Raw genomic sequence first — 7,704 nt, forward strand, 5'->3', positions numbered from 1 at the left:
GGTTTGGCTTCCAACTGATATATTTTTCTAGAAAGTCTTCCTTGATATTGTTATCCAAAACATAGCTCTAGATATTTGAGCCAACTGCGTTTCAGACACTGAAGATTATTTTTATTATTATTAATTTATTATTTTTGAGAAAACTTATTTAATACTTTTATAACGAAAGACATTTTATAACGAAATACATTTAAATAAATGTTTTTTAATAGAGAAGTTCTGAACAGAAGTGAAATGTAAGAACAAAACTTTTTATTTATAGTTAATTTATTGAATTTTTGATTGGATTGGCTAATGAACACTGACAGTGAGCAGGGTGTGAGTTGAACTCTTGGTACGTACAGCCTCAAAAAAAAATTTTACGAATAAATAAATATAAGTAATAATACCAAGACCACTCACTGATGATGGGAATTTGACAATACTCGAAATTTCTGTCAGACAAAAAATCAATTAACTAAGAATAAATTAAAATAATTGTTGTTGCAATTTAGTACTGTTCGAAACCTCAATTTTCACCACTTTATTACATACATGACTTAAGGTGTTTTGGAGGAGTCGATTTAGAGTTATTAAGGAACACTAATTGAAAGTTTTTGTGGATTTTTTTGTGAGAGCCGTAGCTCGATAAATAGCATAAATAAGCAAGTGTTCTATATGGCTTTTATTGTGTCTTATGCTGAAAAATTGACATTTGTTGGAAATGAAAGCAATTGTTAAAAATTAATAGCTGATATATAGAGATTAATTTGAAACTAATTAAATCTCATCCGATTTGTTTCTATTATCTCATTTATTTTTTGACCAATAAACTAAGTCTTACTAAAACTTGCATAAACCACTTGCATATCGAAGTATTCTCCATAATAATCAATATATTTTCACATTCGAAAACAACCAATTCCCAAAACAGTTCTTCCAATCTGACATTTCTATCTCCAAAACCAGGGATTTGAATATATCAACGGCCTGTTCGGGTATAAAATGCTCGTCACGCATTTTTTTCTTAATGTTGAGGAATAAAACGAAGTCGTTAGGTGCCAAGTCGAGATTCGGATGACCTATCAATTCAGCTCAAAAACTTTTTTGTTTGAATTGTTGTGTGGTAGCTCGTATTATCGTTTTGGAGGATGATGTTTCTTAAACGGTTGATTTTTCTCAACTCTTCACAGACTTCCGCCAAATATATGGTTGAGTACTAGGCGGAATTGATCGTTTTACGTTGTTCCAGTGGTATAGTTGCCACATGGCTGGTTTATCTGGAATATATAGGATCATTTTCTTAGATTTTCTCCATTTGTTCTCCATTCTCAATTATTTTTTTTTTGTGCTCATAGAAGTAGATATATGATTCGTTACCTATCAAGATATCGTAGACATATTTTGAGCTACATTGGCTGTATTTTTACTATATTTTCTTGCACCAATCAACATGTAACTTCCTTTGAGCGATTGTTAAATTATAAGGAATCTAACGGGAACTAATCTTTCTGACAGCTAAATATGTATGTAATGTATTTAATATATGCTAGTCCCACTAATGCCCGAGAATGCCTTTAATTTTCGATATGTAACATAAAACTAAAATATATATTGAATTAAAAATATGTCGTTTAAGTTCATTGTTTCTTGTAGTGATAAGAGGGACACAAAAACCCGATTGTGTTTATTTTGATGTTGACCTTATTAGACCACCTTCTAGTTGTAGCACTCAATCATAACCGATTTTTAAATACTTCTGTTAAATTTAAACTGATATATCTTTTTTATAAACATTAAAATGAATTTTCGTTTAAATTTCTACTTCTATTTGCTGTCCTTAACTTTATTTATACAATAGTTTATCCACTAATTTCATAATTCATTCAGTATTTCGCCCACATGGAATGGCATCATTAAATATGAATCCTTCTTCCTTTTTTTTTGTTTTTGTGTTTGGAATAGCATCAACGTACACAAATGCTTGAAAGTGAAAAACTATGTCGCAAACTAGGATGGAAATAAGTTATTAGTGGTAGCAGGAGTTGACAACGGAGCAGCAATGTGAAGGGATCCGCAAATATATGGTATGTGCTTATTTGTAGCGTGCATCCTTTTTGAAATGCTTCAAATTATGTTAGACATTTTCTTCATTATTTTATTTAACATCCGTTTGCGTTCATGTGGCTTTGTTGTTGCCCTTCCTGTCGTTGTTGTAGTTGTTGTAGTTGTTGTAGTTGGTGTAGTTGCCATAGTTTGTGATGGCTTAATGGGGTGCAATAAGCTTAACACACTAACCAAAATTACCTTTTTAAATTAACATAATAGAAACACAGCCAACACAGCCAACACCACAAATTTCATAAAAATTCACACTAAAAACTAAAGCACTTTTTGCTTATATCCTTTTCAAATAGATAAACATACGCACTGGCGTCCACACACACACTCCACACACAAATGGATGCTGCGGTGTAGATATGTATCTCCTAAATACACAGCGTATCTAGATACATGCGAGTGTTACTGATTGTGTTTACTCATATTCAAATTGCAATTTAAAACACGCTCAGGTGTTTCGGACAAAAGGTTGCGAGTGCAGGGACGCGCTTCCCAAATGTACTAATGAGGATTTTGTTATGAAAATGTCAAAAATATGATATTAACATAATTTTTTAGACATACACAAAAGTGAATGTGAAATATACTCGGGCGTGTGCACATCACGTATGGAAACCTCAAGCATAGATCCGTATTTTTGTTTAAGTGTCTTTAATTATTTCGCAATATATCACTGCGATGCCAGAATACGAACACTTAGGATTGGAAAAACTGGATTAATTTATTATTAATTTAGTTTTACTTCAGATATTGGGCAGGTCTTCAGCGAACATAAAAAACAAGTCTATATCAGAATTCTATTGTGAAGATATAGAAATGCACATTGTAGGTTCGGTTTCCATAGTTTGTCAAAAGTTCGAATTTAAAAATTATTTGGTTGTAATTTGGCAATTTGATAATAGTTGAAACAGAACCAAGAATTCAATAAATTAAAATAATAAAAAATTTTGTTGTTATAGTTCATTACTGCTGGAAATCTCACTGTTAAGCCCTTGTGCGAGTTCAAGTAAATTGAGGTAAAGTAAATTAAAATGTCTTAGGCATATTTAGCACTGCACTTATGTGAATATTTACTAATTTATTCATTGCACTTATTTATTATTTTTGGTTAAAAGTTTTTAAATTTATTTATTAAACATCTTATAAAATTTTCACAATGGGAACAATCTAATTTACCTAATTTTATCTAATTTACCCTACTCGAAGTTTTGGTGAATGCCAACATTCGCTGCCATACCGACATAATTGACTATTTCCCTCAATTTACCATCAATTTACTTGAACTCGCACACGACCTATAATACAATAGCTTCTATTTAGTAAAATACGAGTCGTCGCTGCCGTTATAACCGACGTTGAAATGTAGGTCATTAATTTTATTAAATAATTTAATTGATCTTTTAAATCAAATATGAATTAAACCACTTATTTTTAAATAAAAATTTTTGAACCATACGGAAACGTTATTCAGAATATAGACTTGTTTCGAAAGTAATTTGGTTTTTTTCTTGAGTTAAAGTTTATATTTTATAGTAAACAGAAATTTTTTATTTTTTAAATTTATTTTTATTTTCTGACAGTGGCAAGATACCGTGATTTTAGGAAAATTAATGAAAAAATATATTAAAAAACAACTCTTCAGAAATTAAGTTTAGGATATGACTTAATTAAATAACTTTTTTAACATCCGTTCTTGATAAAAAAACTAAATTTTTAATATAAACTATAGTTTTCAATAGAGAGGTTTCTATCGAACAGTAATAAAATTGCAACAACAAAATTTCTTATTATTTTTAATCAACAGAATTTTTGGCTGACAATACAACTGTTTTGAGTATTACCAAATCCACATTATCTGTATTTCCTTGAAAAGATTTTTCATACATAATTAATCGTATGCAATATTTTGAGACTACAAGTACCAAAAGATGAACTCATGCCCTGCCATATTTGAAGCTCAGAGTCAGCTGTTCATTAGCCAGCTGATTCAAATCCGTACTTGACTTGTATGTTCGAACTAAGAGTTTTGTTAATTTGCTGGGAAAATTCATTAACAATTTCAGTTGTTGTATTTTTTTAGAGTGAAATCCAGAAGTTAGTACTAGCTATAGAATAACTGAATAAATTAACCACATTTTTAAATTCAATTGTTAAATTTCAATACTATTCTTGGGTTATTTCAATTATTCTTGACGCTCTAAACTATTGGTTTTGTATGCGAAATCAGCAAGCATACTTTTGCCGTTATATATGGAAACAATTTAGGCCATATATTGGTATGGTTGCGAAAACTCAAGATTATTTAAAATTTTGTGTTTGTTTTCTCTCCGTCGACTATTTACCCAAAGTTTCGGATTGCTTATCTAGTGATTGCTTTCAGATATTTCATTTTTAATTTATTCTATACTTTTTTTGTATTTTGCTTCTGGTGTAAAATTTAAAGTGGGTGCCGCAGAATTTGTAACATTAATGTTATTCGACGGATGTAAAGTTTATCGCGGGTAGCCATTATCGTTGTAAATTTTATTGCATAAAAACTTGCGAGACTTTGCCGTATAGATTATTTAGTGTAACAACATTAACGCGTTGGTTTTAGTATTTCGGTTTATCATAAACGATAAATTATATTATTTATAATACGAGTAATATAAAGATTTGTATTAAATATGTTTAAGGTTATACAATGGTATTTTAGTCAATTAGATCATAGATTAAAAATACTACTAAGTAACGCTTATATAAACTTATTTACGTAAGAGCGCACTTACGTATCTTTTTAATAATATTTACACATATTGTGTATAGAATATTTCTAATGTAGTCTGAATTACAGTAGCAAATTGACTCCTTCGCCAAGGAATTAAAAAGAATCCTTTGGGTTGGAAATATATTATATAGAGCACATAAGAGTTTACATTTAATAAACTAAATAAAAAAAGCTAAAAATTCATAAAACAATGAACTATATATCTAGATCACACTAAAATCCAGTGTATTCTACAGATCATTAAATAAGATATTTGTAGATTCTGCCAATGAGTAGTTGCTAAATCCTACATAAAGTTAAGCACAGCTCATTCTGTGGACTATCAAATAAGATAATTGTAGATTCTGAAATTAGTAAATGCTAGGTCCTACACAATGTTAAGCACAGCTTATTCTGTGGAGAATCAAATAAAACAATTGTAGATTTTGACAACGAGTAGATGCAAGATACTACACAAAGTTGAGCACAGCTTATTCTGTGAACTATCAAATAAGATAATTGTAGATCAAATAAGATAATTGTAGATCAAATACGATAATTGTAGATCAAATAAGATAATTGTAGATCAAATAAGATAGTTGTAGATTCTGCAAATGAGTAGATACTAGGTCATTCACAAAGTTAAGCTTATTCTGTGGAGAAACTAATAAAATAATTGTAGATGATTAGCGGAAAAAGTCCACGCATAATTAATAAATAAATTGCAGACTTTACTTTTTAAAGACTTATCAAATATATTTAATAAAAAATTAAAATAAAAATATATTGCAAGATTTTAATCAAAAGTTGCCTACGGAATCGAAAAAGGTGTTCCGAATTTAAAGTTAAAATGTTCAATAGCACATATAATAAACAACTGAAATAACAACAGAAATCCACTAGAAATTATTCATCAATATTAATTTTATATAGTTGGCAATTATACGAACATTAATTATATTATATCTAATAAAAAGTTTTAAAGTACGAGTATATATAAATCAAAGAAAAAAAATTAAATAATAGCAGCACTGGCAATTTACAATAGAAACAAATATCAATTAATAACATTGGCAAATACATCAATACTGATGTTATTTCAAAGAGACTCTAAGATAATATTTTTTAATTTAAAAAAGAATTATATTATTTAACTCATGATCCATTAATAATGAATATATATATGTATAAATATAGTTATTCAATTCGTTTGTTAGGAAGGTTCAGAGCATTTTTAGCTGACCATACAGCTGTTTCTAGTATTGCCAAATTCCCATCATCAGTGGTCTTGGAAATAATTCTTGTATTTAATTATTCGAAAATAATTATTTTTGAGACTGCAAGTACCAGGAATCGAACTCGTATCCTGCCAAATTTTAAACTCAAAGTCAGCGCACTTTGAACCAATTGACCCAAAGCCGTATAATTTATGTTAATTGTGTAATAATATGTAAGTAATTACACATCTTATAAGAAGATGTAACATAACTTTTAAAATATATTTCCCAAATAGCCCAAAGAATATTTGAATATCTGCACGCACAAATATAAAGGGAACCAATGACCAATGAAACCAATGCCAAACGAAAATGGATGTATACAATTACGTTTTACGGTAAGCTAAAGGGATTTGAAGTACTGTTTCTTTACCAGTCAGGCAAGTGCCATATAGACTGCATAATTCAAATATAGAATCTCTGATCTCATTCCCAAGCGCAACATTAAAGTTTCTAATATAATAATGGTTCTTGCGGAATAATAGTATATAGTATAACTTAAACACAACATAGGCCTAACCTGCTAAAGCTGTTGTAAATCGTATTTTAGGGCGCTCTTGGAATAGATTTCACTCTTATAGATTTTTAAGATATACTCAAATACCTTGTCATGCTTTTTTTTATCAATAATGTCAAATTACTTACGTTTTAATCTCAAAGCTAATGTTCTGCTATTTATTGGAATTGATCATGCCATAATACCGTTTCTTCAATTAAAGCCTCCAAAGTTTAGACCAATTGCTGTTCGTTAAAAAAACCTGCAAATTTTTTGAAGAATACGAAAAACAACTTAGCAGAGAGTGAATGCATTGCTTTGAGTGATTTTTCCAAATATTACGCTTTTCTGATTCAATACTCTTTATTAGACATATAGTGGTATAATATCAGGTGACAATTTATCCGTTTGCAATATAATACCATGATCAAAATAAACAACTACATGTAAAAAGGTTTGTCTGCATATTGGACCGTTTACATCACAACTCAATTATCGTACATTACATCGATAATGTACGTTAATGTACATATCGTACAATATCGTACATTCTGAGATACGGGTCTCCCGTAAAACACATCAAACACATTTGTACTATATTTCCATTGAATAAATTTTTAAAGAATAAACTACAAATATTCTTACATAATATATTTGTTTTCGTTAAGTTAAAAAATTCCATACAAATCTCAAAAAGTTCAGGATGATATTGTTATTAGAAGTATTTCTAAAAAATTAAGATATCTTTTACATCACACCAAACACATACACACGATTTTTCAGTAAAAAAAAAAAAGGAATATGTCACACAAATTTTTCTTTTTCAGTTTTGCTTTAGATTAATCAATAAATTCTACTCAAAAAATAAATATTACAATTGTGATATTCCTTTTAGAAGTAATTAAAAAAAATTAATTAATCGGGTGTAGTTTACGTTACTCATACGCACCGTAATACCATTAAATCAATTCTCTAAAAAAAAGCCGATACAAAATTTTTTACTTTTTATTTCTAAATAAAATGTATGTTAAATTCTTCATAAAATATTAACATTTTAGTTAGTTCTGCATCATCCCTATTTTTAA

The sequence above is a fragment of the Teleopsis dalmanni genome, chromosome X (genome assembly GCF_002237135.1).
Source record: "Teleopsis dalmanni isolate 2A chromosome X, ASM223713v2, whole genome shotgun sequence".
Lineage (NCBI taxonomy): Eukaryota > Metazoa > Arthropoda > Insecta > Diptera > Diopsidae > Teleopsis > Teleopsis dalmanni.